The 13,186-nt window shown below is 35.7% G+C and overlaps 1 long non-coding RNA gene across 1 annotated transcript; it reads left to right on the top strand.

Annotated features, from left to right (window-relative positions):
• The first annotated feature begins 178 nt into the window (after positions 1–178).
• On the top strand, positions 179–1,251 carry LOC140282381 (uncharacterized). The gene is made up of 3 exons (XR_011909843.1): positions 179–491; positions 981–1,042; positions 1,132–1,251. It is a non-coding gene; the product is annotated as an uncharacterized lncRNA (long non-coding RNA).
• Positions 1,252–13,186: the final 11,935 nt, after the last annotated feature.

Genomic DNA, 13,186 nt, shown 5'->3' with positions numbered 1-13,186 from the left:
AGGAATTTAGTAGTGACAAACACTGGTAGAAGTACGTTGCCTTACCAAACATAAAGTATACCACACCGATACTGTTGCGATCATAAAAAGATGCTCTCTATCAAGTTTATCTTTTCTTTGAATTTTACATCTTGTTTTTATTATTATATTTCTTTTTGACAGAAACACCTTTTTCTACGGCTAATCCAAACTTTACGACCAATGCTACAACTACAGCTGCCAACATCACAATCACACCAACAAGTCCTGCAAGTTCAGTTTCAAATGCCACAACCCCTTCAACAACTACTGTAAGTGCTGGAACCGTTGCTTCAACCACAACTAGCACAAGTACAACCACAACTACTACGACCACTACATCTGCAACAACTGAAGAGGCAATAACAAGGAGGCGGCTGACTTTCAGATCAGCTGGCGAGACATTCACATCTGATTTGCTGAATCCATCATCTACAGCATTTACAAGACGAGCTGAACTGTTGAAGTCGACAGTAAGTCTTTCTTTGAGTGTGATATTATAATGTCACAGTGCTTGTAGTCCAATATCCTTCTATTTTGCAAACACATTGACTTTCAGTTTGACCCCATATTCTAGGCGTTTGCTAATCAGGAAATGAACAACAAGCACAAACTGCAAAATCAGCAAGTTTGGAATTGTAAGATTTGGATATTTTACATATCCAAATACCCTTTGTTTTGTGTGTGTTTTACATAAAACAGTCTCAAGAAAAGAATACGAAAGTCTGACAGATGGCGAAATATAGACTTTTCAAGATGGAAAACCACTCTTGTGAAAGTGTGGTGAACTATTCTACTAACACCTCCACATGCAGAATAAAGAGCAAATGTTGCCAGAGCACTGCAACATTGAGAGTCAACATATCTTTGGTTCTAGAAACTCTACTGATTGTGTTGTTATCAAGTTTAGAATGAAGCATAAACACTTACACATTTTTTGGTTGTTGTTTTTCTTTCTATAGCTTCAACCTTTATACCAAAGGCAGTTCTCTTCATTCCGCGCTTTGACTGTGATTTCATTCAGGTAATGTTGTCATGGTCTGGTATGCTAAAATCTTAAGACTGCTGATCATAAATTTGTACAAATAAAATGTAATTTTATTACTTTTGCAGCAATGGGTCCATCATCAACAACATGGACCTTGGATTTGCGTTGGCATCTGTTCCTAACAACAGTGAAATAGCAAATGTTCTGATCAGAGCTGCTCCAAACATCACAGCCTTCAACATTGACATCAATGCTATTTTTGTGGAAGGCACACGTAAGAAAAATTGAATATTCGTTCAATCATTCATTCATCAAAATGACATACAACATGACCAAAATTCTACAATGTCACAGAACAGTTTTCTAATGATGCCTTGTCTTCTTTTTCCTAAAATTTACAGAAGTGTCAAGTGGAGTAAGTCACAAGATCAGTCTCATCACTACATCCTGCATGGTGCTGTTGTCATGGTTACTGTCAAGCCAGCCATAAGTTCATGTGAAATCTCATTAGAAAAAGTGCAGTTTTACTGTTTTGAATACGAAGGGCCATGCTGTAAGAATCCAAGACCTTCTGACGACCTGCAATACTGACATGACTCAGAAGGAACTTCTAAACATAGAATTTAAAGTATGATTCACTTCACACACTGATAACAAAGCATATTGCAAGAGCACAAAAGTATTTTTCTATTTCTATTTCTATTCTAACCTTTGATTGCACCCTTGAACTTTACCTTAATTTCCTGATATTTTCCTCTGGATTCCGACTGATGAAGGAAACAACTTTAGATACAAATGAAGAGAGTAATGAGAGTTTTTCGTTGAGCTATTTGAGGCCATGCATAACATATTCGTGGCAAGCAAATGTCACACTGTCATTATAAAATGTAAACTGTTATTTTGATGTAATTTAGAGTCATTAAAGGTGAATATGAAGGTATGAACTTAAAAGCTGCTTCAGGCAAATCCTGATACATTTTCACTCTTTGAAAATCTTGACACAAATCAAATGTAAGGTATCTGAATACGGTCCTGGGTGACCAAATCTATTGGTTTTCATATTTAAATGTATTTATATAATGCAAATATTGTATTGTGTTACTGTTCCTATATTTATTCAAAATGATCAGGGATACTAAAATCTAAAATAACAATTACATTAATCTACACAATCACAATTATGATCTTCTTCTCAGTAAAGAAGGTGTATGTAACAAAAAAATACTAGATATGCTTCTATTAAAGGCACTGACATGTATCAAACACTGTTTCTAATCATTTCTTCAAACTTACCTTTTACAATGAGTTGATCCCGCATGGGTCAATGCTTCATTTAGAAAGCAAAAGTATTGTTTTTCAGTTTCATATGCTGGTCATGATAAGAATTTGGACAGTTGGAAGTATCTTATTGAAAGTACCTAATTTATATGAGGTTCACTCGTAAAAAAAAACCTCAGTGACTGACTTCATATCCAAAATTATCCTGGAATTGTTCAATTAAAAACAATGGTAAACATGGAAATTAAATATGAGCTCAGATCAAACTTGCTTTATTTGCAAAGGAAAGTAGATAAGGAGACTTAGTGGTAGAATGAGTTCAAGAGTGTATGCAGAGATAAAGGTTAGGTAAGAAGAAATGTGACACAGAGGACTGAAGAAAGTAGGCAGGAGCAGTGTTGGTCATCTTACTTTTAAAAAAGTAATTAGTTACAGTTACAAATTACTTCTCCCAAAAAATTGAGTTAGTAATTCAGTTACCTCATAGTAAGAGTAATTAGTTAGTCAGCAAAGTAACTTTGACATTATTTTTTATGTTCTATACGCTATTACGTTCTATAACACCTTTAACGTCAAATATGTTTATAATAACTGATTGAAGAATAAAAACACTATATACAGTATTTTAGAACATTTGGTATTTATTTGAATTCAATAGATTGCAGTCTGCCACTGAGCAGAAGCAGCAACAAGTGTCATGTTCGCATGAAGATGTGAGCTGCTTCATAAGTGTCACACCTGTTGGTCAAGTTGAGTTTTTGTCCTGTCTCCACGTTTGTTTTGTGACTTCCTGTTTTATTTTGAATGAACTCTCCTCTCATTTCAGGTTCCTTGCCCTTCCTCATGTGTCACCAGTCTGATTGTATTCCCTGATTACTGATTGTTTCCACCTGTTTTCCCATTTCCCTCATGTGTACTTGACTGCGTCTCTCCTTGGCCTGTGCCAGTGTGTCATGTCCTTTCGTCTTGCATAGCAGCCTTATTGCCTTTGTCAAGTCAAGTCATAGTATTGTCTGTCCCGAACCACGTCAAGAGTTTTTTGTTGGCCTTTGACAAAATCAAAAATACACAAACTTTTCCCTCTTTTCCCTTACATATCCACCTGTCAGGTAGGTATCTAAATTTGATGTCTAATTCTTAATTTAGTGCCAATTTAGTTATTATTGCAATTGTCTAATTTATTACTAACTCTGTATTTTGAATCCTATTTTATTCTGTATCTTACTGACAGGTGGTTTCCTTAACTTATCCCTCTCTCAATCAAAACAAAGGTAAGTAAAAATAGTTACAATAGCAACAGTAGGCTATCACAAACAATCACAATATATCAAATATAAAATAAAAAACAATTTCTCTGACAGTCCACATTCAGTGGGGTTTGGCTCGCCACTTCAATTCAGACTGTAATGACCGACCAGCTGAACTGAAGAATTAGGAAGTTGTCCATAAAGAATGGGATGATGATGATGAGGAGGCGCACAAGCTCCTGGCTTGAGCTTTCAAATAATCAATATAAATGCCTTTTTTTCATCATCCATCCATCATCTACCGCTTTTCCGGAGATCAGGTCGTGGTGGCAACAGCTTGAGCAGAGAAATCCAGATGTCCCTGTCCCCGGCCACTTCCTCCAGCTCTTCCGGGGGGAAGACGAGAGACATAGTCTCTCCAACGTGTCCTGGGTCTTCCCTGGGCTCTCCTCCCAGTGGGACGTGCCTGGAACACCTCACCTGGTGTACAGTGTGTCCACAAAAAGTATCTAAAGGTACAATTTAGAATCAGCTCTTAAGTTGGCTGTAGACACAACACTGGTAAGTCCCTTGAATTGGGTGCCTTTTTATGATCTATGATCAGGTACAAGAACTGGATGGAAATTTAGTAAAAAAACAGGCAATGTCTGGGGGCATTGAAGCAATATATGAAGTAATGAAGATTTCCACAGCACCGGACGTGAAATGTTTATAAGTGATGCCAAAAGCATGATGTTAAGAACAAGAGCTGACATTAATTTCATAAATGTCCATGGCAACTGTAACCAAACAACTCATCATTGTTATTGTTTTGGTTTTTCTTTTGTCCTGCAAAAGCATATTTTAGGAAAGTCAATACATATATAGGTAGGGCCTCTCCCTCTTATGTTCCCTCAACATTGGCATGAGCTCCCTGCAGAAACCTGTGATGGAATTTTGCCTCAAACTGTCTACTGTGAGATGCAGACAGTATGAACTTTTACTCTTGTCAAATGTATGTTCCTTGTTGATGACTTTCCCAATTTATTTCAGTTTTTGGGGGGTTCTTTTAACCATGTCAGTTTTGTGGGCATCCCCAACTTACTCTCAGGAGAGGTGCTGTCGCTGAACTAGTTGAGCAGCCATCCCATATACAGAGGCTGAAGCTCCTCAATCCGGCCGTCGCAGCTCGGTGCACTTTGCTGCACGCCTCCTCTCTGTCTGTCCTGATTTCCTGTAAAGCAACATTTAAAAAAATAAATGAATAAAACTAGTGCCAAAAACCTTTCAAAGAGAGCTTTTTTAATATGATCTTTGTCACAGGACACCTTTGATTGGACGAGGACAGCCAGTCTTAAATGTTGGAAGTTTTTGAACGAAGCAGCTCCACCTGTTTTCCCAAACTAGATTTGAATAATTTGCACCAAACCTAGAACATCTGAATGGCTTGTGCTCCTTATTCATATTTTTGGCAACGTGCCCAAAATCATATTATCTTAAGTTATTACAAAGAGGATAAAAAATCTGCTTGTTCAGCTAATGTTAACGCTATGGAAGACAGTTTTTTTTTCAGTTGAGTTTATTTAAATTCTGTCACTCACATATAGAAGCTATTGTAAACTAGTTTACATATTTGACTACACAGTGAGGTGCAGCCACTGTTGCATTTAAAACAGGAAGAACTAGTTTCAGTAAATCCTTTGGTTCATTGTTTCCTTGGTTTTGTTTACTCTTACTACTGAACTGAAGATGCATGCAAGATTTTCTATTAATGCTGTTGAAAGGTGAGTGTGATTGTTACCTTATAACTGATCAACTTTAGATTCTCTGAACTTATTTGAGACTTTTTGGCAGACAGTTAAGTCAGTTCAAAGAGTTGTAAGTTTTGGACATGGTGGGAAGAAGGTTTTGTTGATAATTCTATTGAGGCGGAAAAAGAGGATAAAAGATAAGAGTGTGTGTGTGTGTGTGTGAGTAAAAGCAAAACAAAGTCAAGCGAGAGACTGTGACAAAGTTCCCCGACCAGATTGTAGCCACCAATGTTGCAACCCGATGAAGCTCCACATGCCATGTTGACACCCTAAGTCTTCTCTGAAAGTGGAGCTCTGTTTTGCTGTTCTTAATATGAAAAACATTCACCTTCATCTGCAGTGCTGACTGTCTAAACAGCGCAGGTTTTGAATGACTGAATTTTTTCAGCCTTACTGCAGTAATCTGACATTTTCTGTACACACAATTTTTTTTCGGGCATATATGAGGTAGGTGAATTCCACAGGCTTTATTTGTTACAAAAAACCCAACGGTGCACTAAACACTGGGAACTGAGGAGATTCCGCTGCCAGACTCTCGCTGTCATATCACCTGCTTATTTTGCACATTTGCTCATCATCTTTAGAAAACTAGGTTATGTGAAAATGAAGAAAGAGTTAAAAAATGTATGCAGTCTGAGAGCTCACTGGCATCATGGCTGGTGTGATCCCACCACAAGATCAAAGTTAAAAGAAACCCTTCTGTTAAGAAAATAGGGGCATATTGAGGCTCTCCAGCTGAACTCAAGGGTCTTTCAGATGGTTGCTCATGTGATGATTTAAACAGCTTGAACACCTTAACTTCCTCTTTTTGGTAGTTACCATTATGATACCGGATTCCATGAAACACATTTTGCTGAAAAAAAAATGACAATGCATCTTCACCAGGAACGTCTGCTCATGGTGAAATGATGTCACAGACTAGAAGTTAAGTGAAATGTAATAAAGTTGAATTAAAAAAAAAAATTATAATAAACAGCTGAATCCCAAGAAAGTCAAAATGACAAAAAAGGCACCAACATTTCCAGAAACCACTTCTGTTTAACTTGGATTTTAAATCAGTTTTTTTTATGAATAAATGACAATATCCATGATTTAACTATATAATATTGTATAAATATCAGCATGTCATAGTTTCTGTTTTAGAGGCATGCTGCTGAAAGCAGCCAAGAAAACTGCGCGTATGCTCAACTGATTCTGACAACCACAGCTGTGCCAGACTTTTGCAAGGAAAAAGAAACTGCTGCTTCAGTTGCGATCACTTTTTTAATAACTGTCCAATTATGTGATAGTGTAAATCAAACTGGTTGAATGCTCTGTTATTAGATGTGTATCTCCAGTGTACTGCCTATTGAAGTGTCAATCACGAAGGCCTTCACCAGAACTCTCTTACACAAACCACATTCATAATACATTCCATCAGGTATCTTTCATCGCTTTAGCATGCAAACAATGCACTTCTCTGTCATGACTCTGCTCAACTCTAATTACAACTTTAACTGGAACTTGAATGTACTGTGAATGTTTAATGTAAGTCTGTTATTAATTCTAAATGAATATATTTTGTATTGAGGAAGAATACCTTACTGTATGTTTTGTATTGTTTGTTTTACACATTCATTTTGCCACACACTTACTGATTCCCCTTAAAATTCAGACATTTTAAATTTGAATCTTGCCTTTTTGTTTAATTCTTATTTGTTTTTCTCAGGGACTTCTGCTTTTCTGCGGTTGACAGTAATAATTGAAGTAGAAGTTATTGTGAACTTTATGTAATGTCAGTAATACAAGTTCATAAGTTGTTTTTTTTACTTCGCAAATTAATAGGTCAGGCAAATAATGACAAGGAAGAAAAATAAATATGTGGATACAAGTCATGTGGATATGAGTCAGTGTGCAGATTAATGCATGCTTCCTCAGATCATCACAGTCACATTTTCTTACAGATAGGGTACAGAGTGCAAACAAACTAAATGAGTGAGCTTTCAGTATGCAACACATGTAGAAACTGTTATAAATGGGAGTCTTTGCTCTGTTGAATGTATCTAATATCAAGCGTATTTTCAATATTAAAGGAAGCACTGGAAATATTCTAAGGACAAAAAGAGCTCACAAAAAGGCAAATGATTATATTTATTAACATTCATCTGTCAAACCTGAGATCAAGCCCCAAATAGAAAAACTAATGCCATGATCTGAAAAAAATTATGTAACATTTGAATCCACACCATATTTCGAGGAAGAAATATCAAATATAATTATACTAAAAAAGAATAAAACCATGTGTTTGGTTTCCACAATAACACCTAACACACATTCAGATGCAGTTTTGAGACGTATTTCTTTCAGAGTATCAAGTGTTAGCTGATAGAGAGATTTTTGATATCTTGTGAGCTTTACTTGATGGATGATAGCAGCAGCAAAAAGTCAGTTTGAAAGGACAAGGACTTTCAGCCTTCATTCCAAACAGCTGAGTTACTGAAGCTGGCACCCCAAAGCCATCTGATCAGCCAATACAATCAAACACTTGGGATCAACAATTCAGCTTTTATAGACTTCTTTCTAAACTTATTTCTACACTTGCTATGTAATCAGTGACTTTTGAACACTCATTTCAAACATTTCTAACACAAATCTGGCTGTCATCAGTCATTTCTCTTTCATGGCTCCAGAGAAACTTAGCTGACATGTGTCTGTCAGATGGGAATGAACAAGAGTGAATAATGTCAGTGTTGTGGTCGACTGATCATCTTAAAAAACATTCTGAATGTCTTTAAGTAAACCCACTGACTTGCTGACTTCTCAGTAATCATTCAACAAGCAATTGTGTGATCTGCTATTGAGCAGCACACATAAATGGAGGTGATTTAATCAAACAAATGGCAACACTGACATCCAGGATTTGCTGTTGAAATGTGTAGTGTCATACCAAGATTAAAAAAATCAATAAGGCCTTCAGACCAAAGCAAAGAAAGGGTGTGAAGGAATTTAAAAAGATTTTAAAAAACATTTAAAATCTATTAGTAAACCGTAAGGAAACACATAGATAAAAGAACATAAAAATAATCATGAGCCAGCACAAATGCAAAGAAGATATTGTATAACACATTAAGTTTCCTGTAAGTTTATTTTTTCAGTCTGAACTGCTGTTCTTATTAGCCTGTTGTGCAAGACTGATTAACCCTCTGTTTCTGCCTCTCGCACAGCTGTCGGCACAATCAGAGGTTGAACTGATTTAACTGAATCACTACCGGCTTCAATCGCTACACTACTACAGGGGAAAGAACCTCCAACATCTTCACCTACACAAGCAAATATACCAGCGTGGAGCTCCGACAGAAAAGAGACAACTCCAGTTCATGTAAGAACATCAGAACCGTCAGAGGAAACAAGTGCAACGCCAGGGGAGAAAAATCAAAATAAACGCACCACGAATGAAGAAAATGGTAGTTCCTATGTAACACCAGTGACTGCTGCCCATGAATGTTGCAAAACCAGCCAGTCACTTAATGTCACCACAAGACAACCTACTCCTGGATCAAATTCAACATCAGCGCACAACAAAACCTTATCAACACCGTCTGAACATGTCTTTGGAAGTTCTGCACAGGTCACATCAAAGGCTTCAGGCACCACAGATCACACCACACCCATCAGCAATTCCCATTTATCCCAAACTGATGTGACATTAGCAAGCACAACCTCACGCAAGTTCCAAGACAAAACACATGCATATGAGGGACATTTAATCTCCACCATGTCTGACAAGATATCTGAGACAGCAATGCAAGTAAATTCATCAGCTTTGACCAAATTCAGCACTTTAACTCCAACACTCCCAGCACAAGAGGATCCCATCTCTGTTGAGAAAGTGGTAGGCTCCACTGAAAAGGCTGCAACTGCTATTTCAACACTGAAAACAAGCCAGGCACTGAATGATTTCAACAGTTTCTGCCTGCATATTTGTGGTGGTTTGGCAAGTTATTTTCAAGTTTTATCAGGAAGTTTTTTGCTGAAATTAAGTTCATAATGCTTTTTATAGTAGAGTTGAGGTATGCTTTTATGTGCTACCTTAACTCAAATTGCATATGATTTGATATGTCTGTTCTTGTTTGCTTTGTTTATTCGCTCAGTGATTCTGATATCTTGTGATCCACTTGCTGTGTTGTGTCTTATTTTTCAATCCAGATTTCAGTTTCTTTTTGTCTCTTATTCTGAAACTGATGGCGCCAAGTTATTCAACCCTTTCCTCCCATAAAAAACTGAGTCATCCTTACATACACTGTCTTCTACACATTTCATTTCACTTGTTAATCCCAACTATTTTACACAACATTTAAGGGAATTAATTGAAAAGTGTAAATGTAATTAAATATATAAATATAATAGACTGTAATAGTAATAGTGAATTGTACAAATAACAATAAAAAAAGCTTCTGAAATGTATTTTTTGTCTTTTTCTATTGTGGAACATATAACATACATTATCAAAACCTTACAACACAAGACATATGCTCAGGATGATGGGATGTTGACTTTGTGAAATCCTTTAGTTGAAGCAATTAGGTATGTGTATTTTGCACTAATCCTGAACCAACAGACTCAGTGACAATAAATCTGTGCATACCAGTGCTAAATTTGGATTCTGTGGTCCTGTCAATGTGAGAATAAGATGTGACGTGTTTTCCTGGCTTTTTTATTCTTTCTATAGGTTAAAGTACATGATCAGAACTAAATGCTTGATGGAAGTAGCATTTTGAAGAAATCCTGCTGATTTACCAATGAAGAAAAATAAGTGTATTGCAAAGTAAAGGTATAAATATAAAAGCTGATCAAATACAATGACACTGAAAAGGTCTTTGTATGAAAACTAAAGGTCCATGTCGAGGTCTTTACAATCAACTGCTTGCAAAGCACCAGCGAGTCTTTGGTACTTTATGTAGCGTGTACTTAGTTTTGATGTGGCTGAGCAAAGTCAGCACCAGCTACAGAAACTCCAGCATCTACTGGAACATCTTTCCTTTTGACATGCATATAATAATTTTTTACCAACACTCAGGCGATTAACAAATCATCCCAGGCTTGGAAATGTCACACCTGTACTTTTGAAAGAGATGAGATAATAAGGTCCAGTTTGTTCACTTGGGAGGAGACAGTAAACAGTAAATAATTGGCTACTGTAAATGATTGCTTCAAAAGAAAATATGCACACGTCACATCCATTTGATTGGCAGCAAATATATAAGAATCTCTCAGAGGTGGTGTAAATACAGTTCGCAGAGCATCAGGACAGTTCTTTGGGAACTTCTGAATTTTGCTCATTGATTTGGGTAAGTCCATTTATGAGTTTGTTGTCTATTAAAATATGATGGATTTTTTGATTTTCATGAGATTAGGAAAATCACTCCTGAGATTGAACTCTGACACCAGCCATCCATTCATCTTAACTGCTTGGCACATTTATCAATAAACATTTGTGTTCTAATCATTGATCATATAATCGTTGAATTGCTCTGTGTGGCGGAATTTAGTGTGCACTTTCTACTGTACAAATGAAAATTAGATATTAGCAAGCCGATAACCACCAAAAACGTACGAGGTCATTTTCACACTGTAAAATTTTTATTTAGTTTTAGCAAGTATTTCAAGTATTTCATTTCAAATTTTAGTTCACTATGTCCTAATTTTCAGTGAAGTTGCTGCCTCGACACACAAAAATAATTTTCAAATTTACACATTCAAACATTTTGTGTGACATTTTATTTTTCTAGTTTGAAATCACATCAAATGTTTACTTTTGCAGGTACAGTAACATTTAAGACATACCTTTAATAATGATCTATTCTTATCAGATTGTCAGGGGTGTCAAAGCTTTTTGCTGTTATTGTACTACATTCTTGTAAACTACTTAGAATATTTCAGATTAGCATCTCTCAGAAGCTCTATTCCCACACAGTAACTAAAAACCAGAGGGAATTCTGCTCATAGTATGTACCAAAATTAAGTTTATCTGTGATTTCTTTTGTTAGTGACTACAAGAAAACACAAGTATGTGTTTATAAAATATAGCTCACACAATATATGTCACAGTCTCAATAGCAATTTTTCTTAGACAAAATAAATGCATGTCTGAAACAGCTGCAGGATTTTTTAATTTCAAACATTGGTATATATGGTATTCCATGTGGTTCATCAAGTTCCTCTGCATTAAAAATATGACTCACTGTTGCTCTAAACTGAAAGCTCCAAGCAATAACATTAACAGTAAGATACGTGCTGAACGCTGTGAAAATCATATCCATCAGAAGTTAAATCATTCTTTTGGTGAAAGATTATTCTCATGCAATTTAAAGCAATTTAGACAAATGGTATCATTGCAATTCAAGGTTTTATGTAAGAAATGGGAATTATTTCATTGTATTTTAAAAGCACAATTATACTTGTAAACTGAACTTTAAAAATCTTTAGAAATTCTGTGTTGGAATGCTTTTTAAGAGTAAGTGAGAGATCAGTTGGAAAGTGACAAAATGATGTGACAAATGATGAAAGAATGAGGTAGTAGTTGAGTAACTACAGATCAAGATAAGCTGTGGGAATGCTGTTTTTCTGCTTTTACCAGTTCACTTAATTAATACTACATCATTATGCATTAAAAGTACTTGGTTACAGGTTGAATTTAAATCCTGTACCCTTTTTCTTGTAAAATTGAGCTTTGAGACTTTGTTTTGGATAAACAAATAATTGAAACGGGTTATTCAAAATCTATGATTAGGTTTTGGGAATAATTTTGTAAGTGCATGTGAAGAGCAGCTGAGCAAAAAAAAACATTAATGTTAATTGTATAGCACAAATAGCCATTTGTTAGCCATTTGTTCCTAACATTCCTGCTAACATAATGCTACCGAGGAATCACATATGAACTATGGTATCACACAAGTAACTTCTGAAACAATTAGCAAGACTCCTTCTTTGTGATAGACCTCTATGGTCCCTCCTGGAACCAAAGAGTAAAATAAAAGATAAAGAAAACATCTTGATCTTTCAGTAAACAACGAAAATACCTAAACATGTTGTCTGCTTACGGTTTATATAAACTGAGACCAAGTTTACAGAAACTCTCCTGAATGTGAATTTTAATGTTTGTGTGGTTTGAAAATGCAGCACTGAATATTTGTTGATAATTTGGATTTGATTTGTAAACCGAAGACAAAGAAGTTTATAGAGAGAATTAAATAATGAGTAACTACAAAGTGACAGTTAACTTTTCTTGACGGTGCATATAATAGGTAGGTAATAAATCTAAAGGGAAATTATCACTTTAGTAAGTCTTTTAAAAATATATTTAAACAATTCTTGTAATAGCAGGTATGACTTCCTTTACCTTTCTCGATTGCAATGGAGCTGAGGAAGCCTGTGATTAAACACACACTGTTGTTTAACCACAGTGTAATGCAGAAGTTATGTATTGTCCATTATGTTCAGTTGATTGTGGATTATGGTTCTCTACAATATCAGTTCTCGGGCTCTCCAGCACAGTCCTAAGTAAACTGCTTTTTCGCTGTTGGATGAATATTGGCCATAAACGTCATTTAATGTTGGAGTGACAAGTAAGGAATGAGTAATTGGGAAAAGTGACTGGATTGGATTAGGAAAAGTGATAATGAGATATTGCTGAAAAGAAATATTGGATATAATTGTATACTACATATCATAGATTATAATTCAAATCAATATTAAGTAAAAAATGATCTGATGATAACTGGCTCTATAGTGAAGAGACATATACTTGATGAGCAAAATTTTGTGCCAGTCCCTAATATAACTATATAAAAAGTAATAAGAAAAGAACTTAGGAAATAAGCATTAAC

This window comes from Leuresthes tenuis, unplaced genomic scaffold (genome assembly GCF_036924035.1).
Source record: "Leuresthes tenuis unplaced genomic scaffold, fLeuTen1.0.hap1 SCAF_22, whole genome shotgun sequence".
In the NCBI taxonomy this organism is placed as follows: Eukaryota; Metazoa; Chordata; class Actinopteri; order Atheriniformes; family Atherinopsidae; genus Leuresthes; species Leuresthes tenuis.
Note: the sequence above shows the minus strand (reverse complement) of the source record. Positions and strands in the feature narration are given on the sequence as shown.